The sequence below is a fragment of the Chelonoidis abingdonii genome, chromosome 8, assembly GCF_003597395.2.
Source record: "Chelonoidis abingdonii isolate Lonesome George chromosome 8, CheloAbing_2.0, whole genome shotgun sequence".
NCBI lineage: Eukaryota > Metazoa > Chordata > Testudines > Testudinidae > Chelonoidis > Chelonoidis abingdonii.
The window spans coordinates 75,056,940-75,074,982 of NC_133776.1; the positions used below are offsets into that span (position 1 = coordinate 75,056,940).

General features: G+C 38.9%; 1 protein-coding gene across 1 annotated transcript in view; it reads right to left on the reverse strand.

The window, feature by feature from the left end:
* The window catches only part of KLHL4 (kelch like family member 4), an 84,811-nt gene that overhangs the window by 31,701 nt on the left and 35,067 nt on the right, over window positions 1-18,043 (reverse strand). The gene's annotated exons all lie outside the window — the stretch shown is intronic.

The window sequence follows — 18,043 nt, forward strand, 5'->3', positions numbered from 1 at the left end:
AGATTATGAATCAAGGGTGGGTGGGGCAGTTTTTTTCCTCCAGATACTACTTCCGTCTCATTTCTGAGCTGATTTTATTAAATCATACAGAAAATATAATTTGGGTATTTCCAATTATTGTAAATTGTCTTTACTTAGCAGATGTGTGCTTCAGGCAACTGTCATAAGTATGTCTACCAATTTATTAATATGAATGTAATACTGATAGGAAGTAATTCTAAAATCAAGTTTTTTAACTATGGGCCTGATCCTGCAAGGACAACTAAGTCCAGCAATTTCTACCAAGAGCAGTTCCATGGGCATCAGTTAGACAACTATTCAGGCTAGTAAAGGTTTACATGGGTAGACCCTATGAAGATAGAAGTGTCATGGTCTAAAAGGTTCATGGCAAATCCAAAACTTCAATACAAAAATAACAGATTACATTACACTCCTAAAAAAAACATCAGAAAGACACTGGTTTTTGACCATCAAACATTTGATAAATCATATTAATTAATCAGCAAGAACATGTGTGTCAATAAATGTAATGTGAAAAGTCTCAATGAATTCATGATTGGACCTCTCTTCTTCTTGCTGAATACCATATTACCCCCTGCATGATTTTTTATTTTTTTTTAACAAGTAGGTACCCAATCTGCTGGTCATTCCTGTGGATTTTAACAGTCTGATATGCATATTATTTTCTCCAGCTCTTTTAATCATCTCTCTAAATGATCTTTTGTTTTTATTTTTTTGTTAACTTTTAATTGATGTATACACTTTCCTAACTCCTCTTGAGTTAAGATGAATGATTTATTTGACTGTTTGTTGTGTTGATGAAATCTAGTTTGCTATATATTTTTTTCCTGCTGACAAATTATCTTCACAGTTACATTTGGATTTACAGTGGGCCTGAAGATGTCAAGAAGCAGCAGCAAACCTGAGTCCTTTGGGGATCATGCATTGTGCATGTGAAAACTCAAGTGAAAGAAATAAGCAGTTTTCATGATATTAAGGTCTTTCAGCAACATGTTCTGGTATTGTAGAATCAAAACTTCCATTTTAAAGAAATTTCTCACTTTTACTGTTTTTGAAGGTAGTCTTCATAACATAACACTTTGGTCCTGTAGGGTTGCTGCCATTGTGTGTGTGCATTAGGCCAGGTCTGCAGTAGAAGAGGTCTCCTAGTATAAACGCATATTATGCAGGCAAGAGTTCTATTGCTGATATAGCATCTACCAGTTCTCTGAGTGAAACTAGCTACACTGACAAAAGCATTTTAATGTTAGTATAACTGCATCTACACTAGTGATTTTCCCTCTACAGAGGGATTGTTCAAAAATTACACACCTCACCGACTTTACTATGCCAGCAAAGTTTTCTAGCGTAGATCTCATAGACTTTAAGGTCAGAAGGGACAATTATGATCATCTAGTCTGACCCCTTGCACAATGCAGGCCACGGCATCTCACCCACCCACTCCTGGGCAAAACCCTTAGCTATATCTGTTATTGAAGTCCTCAATATTTAGTTGAAACCTCGGCTGCAGAGAATCCTCAGCAAGTGACCCATTGCCCCATGGCTGCAGGGCAGTGGAACCTCCAGGGCCTATGCCAATCTTGCCCTGGAGGAATTTCCTTCCGGCCCCCAATATGGCGATCAGGTTAACCCTGAGGCATGTGTGGCTAATGAGAACAAAGTAAGAGCACCCAGCAGCTAGCCCAGGCAAGAGGATATCTCCTGGTCGTAACTCAGAATTCCACCCCTTCTGGCATCCTCACCGTCACGTGGGCTTGTTTAGTCCTTTAACCTGTTATGCGATTTTTTCTCTTTTCAATATCAACTGCCCAATCATGACATTGCACCAAAAGATTAAGCCTATCTCCTTCCATTACCATCCCCTCCAGTAAACTTATCAGCTTTTAGTCTTTAAAGCAGATATGTCGTCCTTTTGCCCCACACTTTCCCCTTGGGCAGGGCTGTTCCAGATTTTCACTCCTCTAATGGTTGATCCTATTAGAGAACCTTCATCTAATTTCACCGTCCTAACAAACGTTGGCCTCGTCCTTACGAGCTGTACCCTCAGGTGTTATATCGGTTAGAAACCTTCATCTAATTTCAAGTCTAAACTTCCTAGTGTCCAGTTTATATCCATTTGTTCTTGTGTCCACATTGGTACTAAGCTTAAATAATTCCTCTCCCTCCCTAATATTTATCCCTCTGATATATTTATAAAGAGCAATGATATCCCCCACTCAGCCTTCTTTTGGTTACTAAGCTATGTTTGTATTTTGGCACTATCTGCACATTGTGTAAAACCTATTTACTTAGGGCAAGTCTACACTTAAAATGCTGCAGCAGCTGCTCCACTGTAGTGCTTTAATGAAGATGCTCTAAGCCAATGGGAGAGAGGTCTCTGGTGAGCCTACTTAATCCACGTCCCCAAGAGGCAGTTGCTAAGTCGGTGAGAGACGCTCTCCCACAGTATAACTGTCATTCAGGGGTATGGATTTTTCACACCCCTAAGCAACTGTTGTTATACCGACATAGGTCTGTAGTGTAAACCAGACATTTGAGAAAGTGTAACTTCAAAGTCTACCTGAGACCATTAATTTTGCACCTAATTCAACTTCTATTAAAGTGAATGGCAGGCATTCCATTGTCTTAAAAGAGAGCAGGCCCGTCAGCAACAACAAAATAAAGATTCTACTGGAGCGCGGCAGCATTTTCACGTGTCCCTTAGCTCTCCCCCGCCCCCCCAACAGAATGAGCTCTTTTCTTATTCTTTAAAGTGAAGTTTCCTTTTCACATTAAATAGTTTGGAATGGAATTTAGATTTTCCCTGCCCATTCATTCTTGGAATTTCTTCATTTTATTTCTCATTCTTTCCCTCTTCATAACAACTGCAATTATTCAGTTTGTCTTGTGCAGGAGAACTATATACTGTGTGTCTGATTCTGCTTGTTAACCACACAGAATATGCAATCCATTATTACATAGAAGAAATAATAAGTTGAGTTAATAAGAAATGCCAGAAGCTTTCACGTAGTTCTTGTTGCTAAGAAACATCTTCTGTTATGCATGTGTTCATAATGTCTGTATTCTTCACAGTCTAGCTATCTAGATTGCAGACTAATTTTTGTGACCCCAAAGGTGAAAACAGAATAATATTATCATACTCGTACTACTTAGATTGAATATATTTTTGTAGATTTTTGGGGATTATGGGAGTATCGGTTGTTTCTGGTTAAGGAATTGAATATATTCCTTATTTATTCCAGTCAAGGTTTTTCTGAGGTTTTTCATTTTTTTACACGAAGGCAAACTGCAGGTGCTGTACCTAATTCAAAAAGTATTTGATATCAAACCTCTGTGTCACAAACAATCTTGTAATTTGGGTGCATCATGCCAGATCCAGAAAGCTGATGATAGAGATTTAATTGCATGTGATATATTTATCTAGTATGCAAAGAAGCAAGTGTAAATTTCACTTGATACATAAAATGAAACTGAATAAAAATTAAGCTGGTTTCCCATGAAGTAGTAACAAGTAAAATTCTAGCAAGATGACACAAGACAAATAATGACCCACAATCTGACCAAGTAAGGGCCTCTACTTGATGCCAATCAAATAATAGAATCACAAAAATATAGGGCTGGAAGGGACCTCGAGAGGTCACCTAGTCCAGCCTCCTGTGCTGAGACAGCACCAACTATACCTAGACCATTCCTGATTAAGTGTTTGTGTAACTTGTTCCTGAAAACTTCCAATAACTGGGACTCCACAACCTTCATTGGAAGCCTATTTTAGTATTTGACTGTCCTTAAAGTTAGAATGTTTTCCCCCAGAATATTTAGCCTAAATCATTCTTGCTGCATGTTAGGCTAATTACTTCTTGACCTATCCTTGTAGGACATGGAGAAAAATCTTTTCCCCAGTCATTACCCATTTTGTACTTGTGCATTTGATGTTGTTATTCCTAAGTACAGCACTGTGCACTTGTCTTTATTAAATAAATCTCATCTTCTTGATTAGAGACCAATCCTCCAGTTTATCAAGGCCATTTTGCATTCTAATCCTGTTCTCCAAAGTGCTTGCAACCCTTCCAGCTTGGTGTCATCTGCAAATTTTATTAAGTATAGTATCCACTGCGTTATCAAAGTCATTAATGAAAATATTGAATAGTACCAGACCCAGGACAGAGGCCTAAGGGATCCTAAACAATCTGTTTGACAGCAAACCATTGATAATTAACTACTCTCTTAATACAGTCTTTCATACATTTTACTCCCACCTTATAGTAATGTCAAGGGTTTATGCCCTACATGGTGCTCTTTACAATCAAGCAGTGCATCTCATGTCTACAGTGTAGTGTCCCACTCCCTCCCTATTGCCAGAGCCTCCTTCCACTCCGTGAAAGACTCCAGCAATAGAGAGAAGCTCTGGCAGCTCCCCGGTGCTGGAATCTTTCCCTGCTGCCTCTCCCTTGCCAGAGCCTTTCACTACTGTGTGTAGGTACACGCTGCATTGTGGATGAAGTTTTCCTTTCACTGCAGCATGTAGCTACACGTAGCCTACACACCACCACCGGTGTAAATAAGGCTTGGGCTCTTCTCCTCTCATCTGGCAGAAAGAATCAAAAATTTTGTTCTGATTCGCTCTGATTGGGGGAAATATTTCTGACTTAATTTGCCATTATAGGCACAAGTGTTCCAAGTGAAAAGCACCACAGTATTATGTGCCCAAAGGAGGGGGATAGCAAGGAGGCACCCTCAAATGTTGAGTTTGCACCCTCAAATGCTTAGCCTCTGAGTACCTGCCTGACACTAATTTTGAAATAAAATTTAAAATAAATATTTCCTCTTTTTCTCCTAAAATGTGCAGAAGTCATGATAAAAATGCATAGAAGTGCTATATTTGGTAATTTTTATCATTTTTTTAAAATGTATTAATTATAGTTTCCCTGTCCTTCAGAGATCTGTACAGACTTGGACACAGTACAATAAAATCACACTTCAGAGAGGGAATCTGACACAGACAGTAGGGTAATGCTAGTGCCTCACTGACAAGCAGAGAAAAAATCCAGTGGAGAAGCTGCAGACAGAGTTGGCTGGCTGTTACACAAATTAAGTCTATGATGAAGTGGCTCCAGTCTTATTCCCTCTTCCTTTCTCCCCCGCCCCCAATACAAAACCATACTCCTGTATGCCTCTATACTTCTACATTACTCTGACCGCTATTACTAAATAGCACTTCTGCTTTAACTAGAAGTAGTGATTCAAATGCCTTAATTGGTATTTAAGTTAAGTGTGATAAGTTCTTTTTTTAAACTCTTGTGTTTTAGCACCTGAGAATGCACATACAATGATATTTCTCCACTGAATAAATTTCTACTGAAGCATTCCATTAACTTTTATGCTGACAGAATAGTAATACTGCTGAAGGAATTTAGAAGTGTTTTCCATTTAGCCACTTGTTATATCCTTTTACCTAAACAATAATCTGGCTATTCCGTCAAATAGCTTTGTGAGCACAAAGATTTGTAAAGCATTACAGTGTTATCTTTCCTGCCATCTCTGAAGCTACAGTGAGCTCTCAGGAATTCATAATGTGTATGGTTTCTGGCAAAAGGAAAAATTAGCTAGCAGTGTTATATGTATGTTTGTATTCTATAATATAAATGAAATCAGTAGGCCTAGTACATTTTAGATTAAGATGATATATATCACAAATATCGTGAGTCTGCAGTGTAATTAGTTTAGTTAGAAAATTTAGAAGTAGCACACTATAAATAAGTTGGAAAGTTTTGTAAATGTTTTGAAGTGGTGCAATTCATGGAGGATGAAAATCTTCATTGTACGTCAGCCCATTGTGTTGATGATCTTGAAATGCACACATAAATGTGTAAAATATAAGTAAGGAGGAAGGTTACTGGGGTTTGAGAGGGTGGTTGCTGTTATGTGTGTTCTCTTAGGAAAATACAGAGGAGCTTTTTTATTTTTCCTTTACCCTTTTTAAAGTTGGTATGGAAAGTACTCCTTTCTTTTTGGTGTCTCATGCGCTCAAGCCAGCTCTACACTACAAAGTTTTGTCGGGACAGTGATATTGGTCAGAATGTCTGTGAAAAAGGTACACTCTTTGCCAATATAGCTATACTGGCAAAACACCCATAAGAGTGCTGCTGTCAACATAGTTAATATGGGTCATAGTTAATATGGGTCCTTCCATTGTCATAAGCAGCATCTGCATTATGGGCACTGCTAGTATAGTTAGTGCTATAGCTATACCAGCAAAGCATTTGTAGTGTAGACATGCTCTCATTGTATGCCATTCGCTATACATTTCTGGATTTATGTCATTTCATAATTTGTTGGGACTTTCTTTGTCAAATTTTACTCTGATTTTCTCAAATAATCTATTTTTACAGACATACTAGTTACATTAGATGGCAGTGATTGAAAACAAGTGAACCTTCTAGGTATGGTTATAAAAATATTTTAATTGACACACAAAGACAGAAATGGAGAAAGGTAGACAGGAGGAAAACAACATCAAAATTATTTGAATTTGCCCCACCCCTGATTATGTGGTATTGTTTTGTAATCATATAGTAGAAAGCTAAACTGCTGCATAATTTCACATATGGTTGGTTTTCGAATTAGATGCTATAAAATGTTTTTGTTTCATGCAGTAATCCATGACAATTTGCTTTTGTAAATTGGTATGCCACCTACTTCATGTGCCTTCCCCTCATTTTGATTTTTCATTCACCTGTGTAGTTAGAATACAAGAAATTGTCTACTTATGTTTCCAAGAAAATCTTTAGCAAACATATTCTTGTGCATGAATGTCTACTTATCATTTTACTTTGTGGTTTTGTGAGTGTATATACATGGAGGTGTTTCCAGCAGACAATGTAGATTGCAGAGCTACTTAAGTGCTTTAAAAACCCACATTGAAAAATCCAGTTTCTGAAGAGTTTATTGGCTAAAATGCCTAATCTCTGCAAGACTAGAGCTTCTCTGGATCTGCACTTAAACCACACCTTGTTAAAAACACACTGGGACTGAGGAAAAACCCCAGAGAAAACAGAGAAATGCTTCCAAAGAAAGATTTCACTTCACTGTGAATTGCATACAATTTTCCACTTAATTAGGCCCCATCCCACAAAAAGCTCCTCTACAAAAATTTTATTCTCACACAGTAGAAGCTGTACATTTTTGACACTCCACAATATGTGCAAAAAATGGCCACACTGCAACTTGGTTGGGTTTCTTTTTCTTAGTTGTTTTTTTGTTTTCTTTTGGTGTTTTGTTTTGTTCATTATGGAATAATTTGGATCTCCTGGAATCTTGCTTAGACCATTAAGACCAACCATTTCAAAAATTGCCAATGATTGTCTCTACTCTGTGGTACAGTTTGGCCGGTGCAGAGTGGCCTGTGGATAAAAGCAAAACCATTACTCCTTGTGCTGTGATCCCTTTCATTCCCTCAAACTACTGTAACAAGATGCCAGTAGTCAACAGTGAGATGCAAGACTGCCAAGTAACTATATTAAACATAGTTATAGCAAAACAATATTATAATTAGAGCCAGTCAAAAATTTTCAGAATGCTAATGAATAATGTAGGCAAATGCAAACAAAACATTTTTTCACAACTGTTTTCACATTTTAGAACGGCAGTACTAATGTTAAATTGTATTCTTACTAAGTGTTAGAGAATTCAATGAGTTCCAGTCCTGTGTCCGCTAACATTCTACTCATTACATAACAATCACACTGATGCTTTTTTCTCTGACTTTTCAGAATAAGATATAAATTATATACTGTTTTTGTGATTTGTTAAACCCGCTCCAAAATGAGTCGCTCTCCTCCTAAGGTAACAAATCACAATGGAGGAGGGGAAAATGAGGGAGTTACACAAGTATCCTGCTTTAGTAATCAAAATACAGGTAATTCAAAATGGAGGAGTGATTCACAGAATGTTTGAGGAAACTATAAATGTGAGCTATTGGGGCAGGGACCATGTCATCTTTGTGTTTATTCAGCACCCAGTAAGCTATGGACCAGACTCTGCCACCTTTCTTCACGTTAAGTAGTATTTTATTCCTTGAGGAATCCCATTGAAATGAGTAAGGTGCAACACATCATGAAGAAGGGTGGCAAAATCTGGCCATATGGGTGCTAGTGGAAACAAAAAAATGATAGCTATGTTGATGGACCAGTGTAATGTGCAGATTCAGGAAAATAGAATTTTCCTACTCAGTTCAATAACAATGAATGATTACCTCATCAAATGTGCTGTCACAGACTTACCCCCATAGTCCCACTGAGAGATTCTGATACACTGAGATAAAATATTTAATATCTCTATCTCTTTTCTCATAAAATGTTTGTAATAAACAAAAGGAGAAATAAAACATTCCAGCAGAATAACGCAAGAGTGACATTCAATGTCATGCTTAACAGAGATTAAGAAATGACTCACAGAAAAATATTCTGTCCTTTCCCATTCCTTTGTCCTTTAAACCAACCTATAGTACTAATCAGGGACATATTCATCTTTCGTCTGTCTTTTTTATTCTGTTCCTAATTATGCTTTAGACTTGCTTTTCTATCATCTTCTCAGTACAGTACATTAAACAAATGTTGTTGCACTTTTCGATTTATTATTCACCAGTGATGAGGCATACACATGTTGTATTGCTAATGGCATGTAGAACTGGGTGTCCCTCTTCCATTGCTTGTGCCTCAAGCTTTAAATATCACATTCAACTTCACCTCCAAATTCTAACTTTAAACATCATTATAGCACGTACTCATCATTTATTCTCTTCTATGTATTTGGATTCGCTTCCATGAAGAGCTTCTAGAAGAAATTGCTCTTACAAAATTTAAATGACATTTATCACCAAAGAAAATCATTAGAAGAATGATTAATTAGAAAGCTAGTGTGCTTTAGAAAGGCATGCTGTGCATTTAGTTAACAAACAGCTGAGGAAATAATTGCTTTATGGGGGGGGAACACCTATAAGTTAGAAACCATCATTTTGTTGTCAAATACTTTTTTAATACAATGAGCTCTTTTTACAATAATGATATGGATTTTCACTGGTTGGCAATCCGCTCAGTGTCACTTGCATTTGTGTAATATTATAGGAAATTAAAGGAGGTAGTCTATGTATATTAGTATTGTAGATGGTTTATTACCATCAGGATCAGCTGTTTTCCTTTCTAGCACTGGAGGAATACCTCACCCTGGTTTTTTCCCCACTTCTCCCAATAAAAAAAACCCCTCAAATAGGTAAATATTTCTGTTAGCAAATCAGCAGCTAATGTGTTGTTTAATGCAGTGAGCAAGTTAAATTGCTTTACCAGTGCATGTGACATTTTGAAATATGACCTGTAAAACACTTACAAATTGGATACAAGCATTAAATATTCCTTTTTACAACTAACATTGCTATATAAAAATTTAGGTAGCAGTGGATTTAGATTGATGCTTGATGTGTCTTTCTACTGCAGATGATTTCAGTTTCTCTACATTTGTGTATCTAATTATCTCCCTGCAATGCTAACCACTGGACACAGTGTCACAAGAATAGTAACAAAACCCTGACCAAGGTCAGATGACTGGGTTTAGGAAATAAAGGTCAATGCTCTAGCAGCCATCTTGTGTTTCAAATTTATTGTAATTTCCATTATAATTCTAGTTGAACCTTATGAGTTCAGTTTGGCAACTCCATCATGAACAGAGCCATACAGATTTCATTTAGCTCTTGCAGTGCTGTAATTATTTTAAGTTTATGTCTAGGACAGTTTTATTCAGAAAACCATACCGGAGAAGCAGATTTTATCAATTAATAATTATATTATTTCATTTAATTATTTGTGTTACCATAACATCTAGGAGCCCTAATTATGAACCAAGTGTAAGGGGCTGCATGGAAGAAAGCACAAAGGTGCTTGTTTAAAAATTTTAAAAAGTGGATGGTGGAAGTTGGCATTATGGAACAATTGGGGGCAGGAGTCGATGTTTGGATAATGAATGATAGATGATAGTTAAGATGGGGATAGTCCATGAAGGGCCTTAAAAGTGAAGACAAGCAGCTTATGTTTGATGTGATACAGAAAGGGAAGACAGCTGAGGGATGCAAAAAGTAGAGTGACATGGTGTGATGGCCTCAGAGAGTAATCTTAGTAGCAGCATTCCGAGTGGATATTAGTGAGGCAAGATTACATTTGTCAAGAGAAGAGAAAAGGAGGTTGTAGTAATTGGGCTGATGAGCATCTAGATGAGATTTTTAGCTATGTGTATGTATAGAATCATAGGAACATAGGACTGGAAGGGACCTTGAGAGGTCATCTAGTCCAGTCCCCTGTACTCATGGCAGGACTAAGTATTATCTAAACCATCCCTGACAGGTGTTTGTCTAACCTATTCTTAAAAATCTCCAGTGATGGAGATTCCACAACCTCCTTAAGCAATTTATTCCAATGCTTACTCACCCTGACAGTTAGGAAGTTTTTCCTGATGTCCAACCTAAACCTCCCTTGCTGCAATTTAAGCCCTTAGCTTCTTGTCCTATCCTCAGAGGTTAAGAAGAACAATTTTTCTCCCTCCTCCTTGTAACAACCTTTTATGTATTTGGAAACTGTTACCATGTCCCCTCTCAGTCTTCCCTTTTCCAGAATAAACAAACCCAATTTTTTCAATCTTCCCTCATAGGTCACATTTTCTAGACTTTTAATCATTTTTGTTGATCTTCTCTGGACTTTCTCAAATTTGTCTACATCTTTCCTGAAATGTGGCACCAGAACTGGACACAAGACTCCAGCTGAGGCCTAAAGAGTGCAGAGTATAGTGGACGAATTACTTCTTGTGTCTTGCTTACAACGCTCCTGCTAATACATCCCTGTTGACTCATATTTAGTTTGTGTCCCCTATGACCTCCAGATCCCTTTCCACAGTACTCCTTCCTAGGCAGTCATTTCCCATTTTGTATGTGTGCAACTGATTGTTCCTTCCTAATTGGAGTACTTCACATTTGTCCTTATTGAATTTCATCCTATTTACTTCAGACTATTTCTCCAGTTTGTCCAGATCATTTTGAATTATAATCCTATTCTCGAAAACACTTGCACCCTTTCCCAGCTTGATATTGTCTGCAAATTTTATAAGCGTACAAAAGGCCATATCATAAAGATGCTATGCAGAATCTGCAAGATTTAGACATAACCTGGGTGTGAGGACATAGAGAGGGCTTAAGTGACAGGCAGGGTGGTGGTTGTGTCTGCAGTGATCAAGAATTGATGGAGAGTTTAGGGGGAAGGTTCAGATTTAGAATAGCAATTGATTAGAACTTGTTGAGCTTGAGCAGATGGCTATATATTCATGAGGAGGCACCAGAGACAGTCTGAGATTTTAATTTGGACAGAAAGAGACAGGTCAGGAATAGAAAGGCAGATCTGAGTCATCAATATAAAGATATGGTTGAATTTGTATTTGTGGATGAGATTACCCAGAAATAAAGTATAGAGGAAGAAGATATTAGGACCAAGGAGAGAGCCCTGTGGAACCTCCACAGAAAGCTGTGGGGGGGAGGGGGAAGGGATGAAAAGCATCCACCACAGAAAATTCTGAATGAGCAACTTGAGGTAAGAGGACAACTAGGAGAAGACAGAGTCATGGAAGCCAAGGGAAGAAAAGATTTCAAAAAGAGGAGCATGGGTGAGTCTCAAAGGCAGCTAACAGGTCAAGACGGATGATGGAAAACCAATTCTGAGATTTTGCTAGGAAGAGGTCTTTAGAAACTTTTTGATGAGAGTGGTTTCATCTAAATGCAATGGGGAGAAGCTGGATTAGAAGGGTCTAGTATGGAATTGGAGGAGAGCTCCAGACATCAATTGTAGACCACTTATCCATTGAGCTTTAGATGTATAGGAGAAATGAGATGGGGCAGTATGTGGAGAAGCAAGTGGTGAGTTTTAAGATGGGAGGGAATAAAGTTTGTTTATATCATGAAGAGAAGAGCCAGAGGAGAGTGAGAGGTTAAGGAGAAAAGTAAGGGAATTGATTAGCAAGTGAGCAGACGTGGTAGGATCATGGGGACAAGTGGAGGAGTTAGAAGAGGAGAGCAGATACGAAAATGCTGTCTCTCTGACAGTGAAAGGAGGAGGGAGAGTGTTATAGATGGGAAAGCAAAGGCTGAGGCAAGAGGAAATTTGACAAAATGCTACATGACCTTTTATTGGAAGAAATCAGGAAGATTCTGTGCATGCAGAAAAGTGGTGGTAGGAATGCGGGAGTGTTTGCTGAGAGCGTCAAAGTGGTGAAAAGGCAGCAGGGATTGTAGAGTGGAATTCAGTTAAGTTGAAGAAATAGAGTTGTTCAGATAGGAAGGCAGAACCAAAGGAGGAAAAAATGAATTTGTAGTGGAGAAAGTCAATCTGTCATGGAATTTCTGCCAGTTATGTACTGCACAATGAAAGCAGAAGTGGATGTTGGGAGGTGATCCAGGGCTAGGAGTTGATGGAGATGAGCTTGCAATGGGGGACAGGAGCAAAAAAGTTAAAATTGGAGGAGAGTGAAGCATGGAGAGAAACAGCCATATCAATAGAAGAAAGGAAAGAGAGGCCAGGAAGTGGCCAGGAGGGAGAGGGATGAATGTTGAATTAGTAACCAAACTATAAAAATTAAATTTGAGTTGGATATTTGTCTATATTGAGGTGATTTCTCTTCTCTTATTTATTCTTATTGACAGAATACAAGTTTTCTTTGTTTGATTTTAATGTTTTATTTTTTTCCTTTTCATTGGCAAACAGAATAATAAGGTTGATATGTTAGAAAACCTATTTACAAGAAAATTAAGATGGTCTCTTTGCATTAGTATTGTGGTGACATGCCTGCTGGTTATATAAAAGGCACATCTGTGCTCAATCTTTTGTACGTTATATCAAATGCCTATTATACACAGAGGAACTGGAGAGCAAATGTACAAATATATTGTCAGCAGAGGTTAGGGAAATTATATTGTGGAAAATCTTTGCAGTTTGCCATCTCATCTTGTCTGTATCTGTCAGCTGTACACACCAGCTGACCACTTCCCTTTTCTAATATAGAAGAAGATAAAGAACATGACTATTAGAAGAGGTGTGTCTGTGCCCAATATAATAAGAGAAGCATGAATTAAATGTAATACGTTTAATATGGAAAATATTTGAGGTATGTTATTGATTGCCTGTTGTGATCAGGTCCAATCTATTATGAGGTGGAGTTTACTGTGCTAATTCTGCTTGCATCAGTGCCCTTACACATCAGTTTAAACCAAGCCCTTGTTTATATTTATGAAGAAGCAACTTGAGAAAAATCAATGTGGAAACCTAAGTGCAGCAAATCTTTAACAGAATAAAGTGGTTCCCCATGTACAGAACACTGAATACAACAAAGATCCAGGGACAAAAAATTTTCTTGTTTACCAAAAAACCCACCTTTGAAACTTTACTTGTACCATAAAATCCATAAACATGCAGTCCTTAAGCATTCCATATTCTTTTCTGTTTGTTTTCTAATTAAATCACCAACAACGGTTTGATTGTCTGAACAAGCCCATTGGATGTAGGAAATACAGAATAAATATTTTAATTAAAAATTCATCTAACAGAAATCCTCCATGCAAGATACAGGAATGGCAGAGCTGATTAGGCCAACTGATTACCTGTTGGCCTAATGATACTGGATTCTGTTATTATTTAGCCAACTATCTTATAATAATAATTTTACTATTTGTGAACATAAGAGCATACATTTAAAATTTGATTACAGTACACTGGACTCAGGAATGTGACTTATCAGTAGATATAATATATAATGAAATGGATCCAGCCACCTTAAAATCTCTGTGAGAAGACTATTGAGAATTATCATAATAAAAATCACCCATTTCTAACACACTTCACTGTATCACTTTCTTTTGGCATCAGAAAGAGTCTACTAGTGATGGTGGCATATATTTTTCTGGTGGTACACATTATTTACTATTTTAACTGATTTTATATTGAATTACTGTGCTGCAGTTAATTGAAGTACAGTAATTGCAACTATTAACAGCCTCATGATTGAAAGAATGCTCTTCAGTAATTTGGTGATTGCTCAGAAATTCGGTGTTTCATAGTCCGAGCCCTGTGAGCCTGCGTCAGTTGGCATGGGCCAGATGCGGTTTTGTTTTTTTTTGCTGTACAGACATATCCATAGACATTAAGGCCAGAAGGGACGATCAAAATCATCTAGTCTGACCTCCTGCAGATTGCAGGCCACAGAATCTTGCCCATCCACTCCTTTATTAGACCCACAATCTCTGGCTGAGTTACTGAAGTCTTCAAATCATGATTTCAATTTACAGAGAATCCACTATTTACTCTAGTTTAAGCCTGCAAGTGACCCAGGCCCCACACTGCAGAGAAAGGCAAAAAACGCTTGGGCTTAGGTCCTGCAAAGTCTTTACAGGATTAGGCATAGATGTTGACTTACTAAGATACTAGGTGAGTACTTGACTCCCGCTCTGCCCCAGGCCTTGCCCTCATTCCACCCTTCCTCCAAGCCTCCACCCTGCCTCTTCCCACCCCAGCTTTGTCCCAGGCCCCTCCCCACTCCACCTCTTTCCCCAAGTCCCCAACTCTGCCCTGCCTCTTCAGGCCCTGCCCTATTCCACTCCCTCCTCTTCCTGCTCCCACTCTTCCCGCACCACAACCAGTGCCTTCTGCATGCCGCTGAACAGCAGATCCGCAGCGAGTGAGAGGCACTGGGAGGAAGGGGTAGCAGCTGATCTGCAGGGCTGCGGGTAGGCAGGAGGAGCTGGGGGGAGTGGGGCTTAAGTGAGTAATGTGTAATAGGAACTATAATACTCTTATGGAAAATGACATTGGTTTTTGAAAGTTTCCCAAAACCTTAAGTACAGACACTAAAACTAAAGAATTACAATAAGGGTTATGGATTAGAGATGATACAACAGATATGTATATTTTTGCGAAAAAACGCTGGGCCAAATACTTCTGTTGCATTTGTACACGCCCAATGAACTTAGTGTGAATGCACATATGCCACACAGCAAATAGGTTCACAGAGGTTTGGCATGTATGTTTAATTCTGTCTTTGTATTTAATTGGGAACATTCCTTTTAAGTTTAAAAGCACTACGTGTTTCTTACCTTTTAAAAAATGTACCCTTCTGGAACCTGAGGATTCTAATGCTCTTTGGTTCTAAAAGTAGGAATGCATATCCTTGTTCTTCTAGAAAGTCTGATGTGCTGCAGACTGCTAAGTCATTCTGGAGGAGATTAGTGAGAGGAGGAGCAAAAATGCAATAAGCTTCTCTTTGACAAGAGTTGTCATGAGTTATAGCAAGATGTGTTAATATTTTTTTCATTTCTCTATGAGATTGTTGTCTTAATTCCTTAACCATGCATATAGTTATTGGAGAAGGTGCAGAGAGGAAATTAAAGCTTACAGGTTGCTTATTGTTGATGTGGTATTCTGTCTTCTTTTTAAGCTATGCAATGTGCTGCTTCTGTGGTACCATCTACAGACTCACTTGTAGTCCAGTTTTTAGGTATAGGTAAACAGTGTTGATTGGTGATCCTCAAAAGTTCTAGAGGGTCTGTCAAAAAAGTGCTTTCAGATGTTGCTGGTTATCCCCAGTCAGAACAATAAGATGTCACGGCATGAAGCAGAATGTGCTCTACCAGGGGTGATATAGGTAGGGAAAAGTGAGTCTGAACTGAGAGGTAGAAGTTTAGAAACACCCAAGAAATAGGCTGGCCTCCCTGCTACCTAGCTACTTTTGTCTGCCTTTTTTGATCTTCTAAAACCCAGTACAGTAACTCCTTGCTTAATGTTGTAGTTATGTTCCTGAAAAATACTACTTTAAGTGAAACTATGTAAAGCTAATCCAATTTTCCTGTAAGAATTAATGTAAATAGGGGGGTTTAGGTTCCAGGGAATTTTTTTTTTGCCAGGCAAAAGATTATATATACAATTTAAACAACAATTTAATACTGTACACAACGATGATTGAGGTGGTGAAGTCAGAGGGTGGAAGAGGGTGGGATATTTCCCAGGGAATGCCTTGCTGCTAAATGATGAACTAGCACTCAGCCGAGCCCTCAAGGGTTAACACGTTGTTAATGTAGCCTCACACTCCACAAGGCAGCACAAATGGAGGGAGGGGAGACAGCATGGCAGAGAGAGACAGAGACATACACATGTGTATGAGAGACAGACAAACATTGCCCCTTTAAGTATGCTGACCCACTCTAAGTACGCTGCCCTTTTAAGTAGTTCCGCAAGTTGAGATAGCAGCTGCTGCCAGCAAGCTCCCTCCCTCTTGAGCCCTGTCATATCCCCCCCTGCTCTATGGAGATGGGGGAAGGTGCTTTATGGAGATGGGGTAAGTGGGGGGGGGCAGCGGTACACCCTGACATTAGCACTCTTCTTCCCCTCCCTTCCCTCACACAGTAACAGCAAGCAGGAGGCTCCCGGGAGCAGCTCCAAGGCAGGAGCAGCACATGGCAGTGGGGGGAGGGACAGCTGAACTGCTGGGCAATTGATAGCCTGCCGGGTGGCTGCTGCACAGGGAACTTAAGGGAGCGGGGAGCTGATGGCGGGTTGCCGGTCCACCCTGGTTCCAAGACCCAACCAGCTAGCTCTTTCTGCAAACAGTGGACAAAGCAGGTGGCTGCCAAACAACATTATAAGGGAGCACTGGACAACTTTAAAAGAGCATGTTCTCTAACTGATCAGCAACATAACAATGAAACAACCTTAACTGGGATGACTTTAAGTGAGGAGTTACTGTATATATAGAAATAATAACCAAAAATTCACCAAAATGCACATACAGGTGAGTAAGGGTCTTGAACTCTCACCTTCCATGAAAATATGTCCCTTGAAAGTTTTATTTTTAGAAACTGATAGCTGAATAAACGTTTGATTTCATTGTTAATCTCTATCTTTCACCACCACAGGCTCTGAAACTCCTTTTGAATGTCCAGGGTTGGAGCTTGGTGCCCCAGAATGGGATCGGCCTATGTCCAGGTCATGGCCTGGAATCTTCCTTGAATAAAACATGGGACCCTGGGAAAAAAAGCTGCTCAGAAGAGGTCTCACATAAGTTGAGACCCCTCTAATCACCCTCCCACACTCCAAAAAAGTACTAATCAAAGAGAAGAAAAGCCCACTGATTCCCTTTGTCTTCTGAAGATTCTGGTCCAGGAGATTTCTGTTTCCCTCAAGCCACATAAATCTGCAGAGTGCATCAGGGCAGACACTCCTTAGCACTTTTTCCCCCTACTCCCCTTCAAAGTATGCCGCATGAGGGAAAATATTCCCCCCCCCAGCTTCCCATGATCACCCTCACAGAGTGCAGCATAGCAAATCAATGCAGAAAACACCAGGCCATAGTGTTGCATTGATTCCTCTAGGTATGCATAAGCTCTTGTCAACAAAGGGAATTCTCCCTCCATGGGAAAGTAAGGCCACCATTCCAGATCAGATAAAGACTCAAAAAGTAAACCTAAAAAAACCAAACCCTCCTCAAAAAACTAAAACTACAGAGAATAGACTTTTCAGGCAACAATGCCGTGAATATTGTAAATGATGTTTAGGAGGTCTTCAGCTGTCCTAGAGAAACTACGGTATGTGTTCCTTGTCATATACCCTGGGAGGTTTAATAGTGGGTTAGGGATTGTGATGTTGCACCCCATAATGCTTTATAAAATATGCTTATGCATGTAAATATGACATAACTGGAATATGTTTTATGCTAGATATGCCATGTAACATGTCTTTGCAAAGGTTATGTTCTACTAAATGCATTCATCCCATTTGTATGCATGTATCATTTTTATATCTGAAGTTATGCGTGTTTGGCTCTGTGCTTGTATTTAAAGTGTTTGCTGTAGGAAGCACCTAAGGCAGATTTGGTAAACATGGTGTGAAGGGGTTATTCATGTAATTGGGAGTACTTATCTAACAATCGACCTTGCTACACACCAGTCCACATC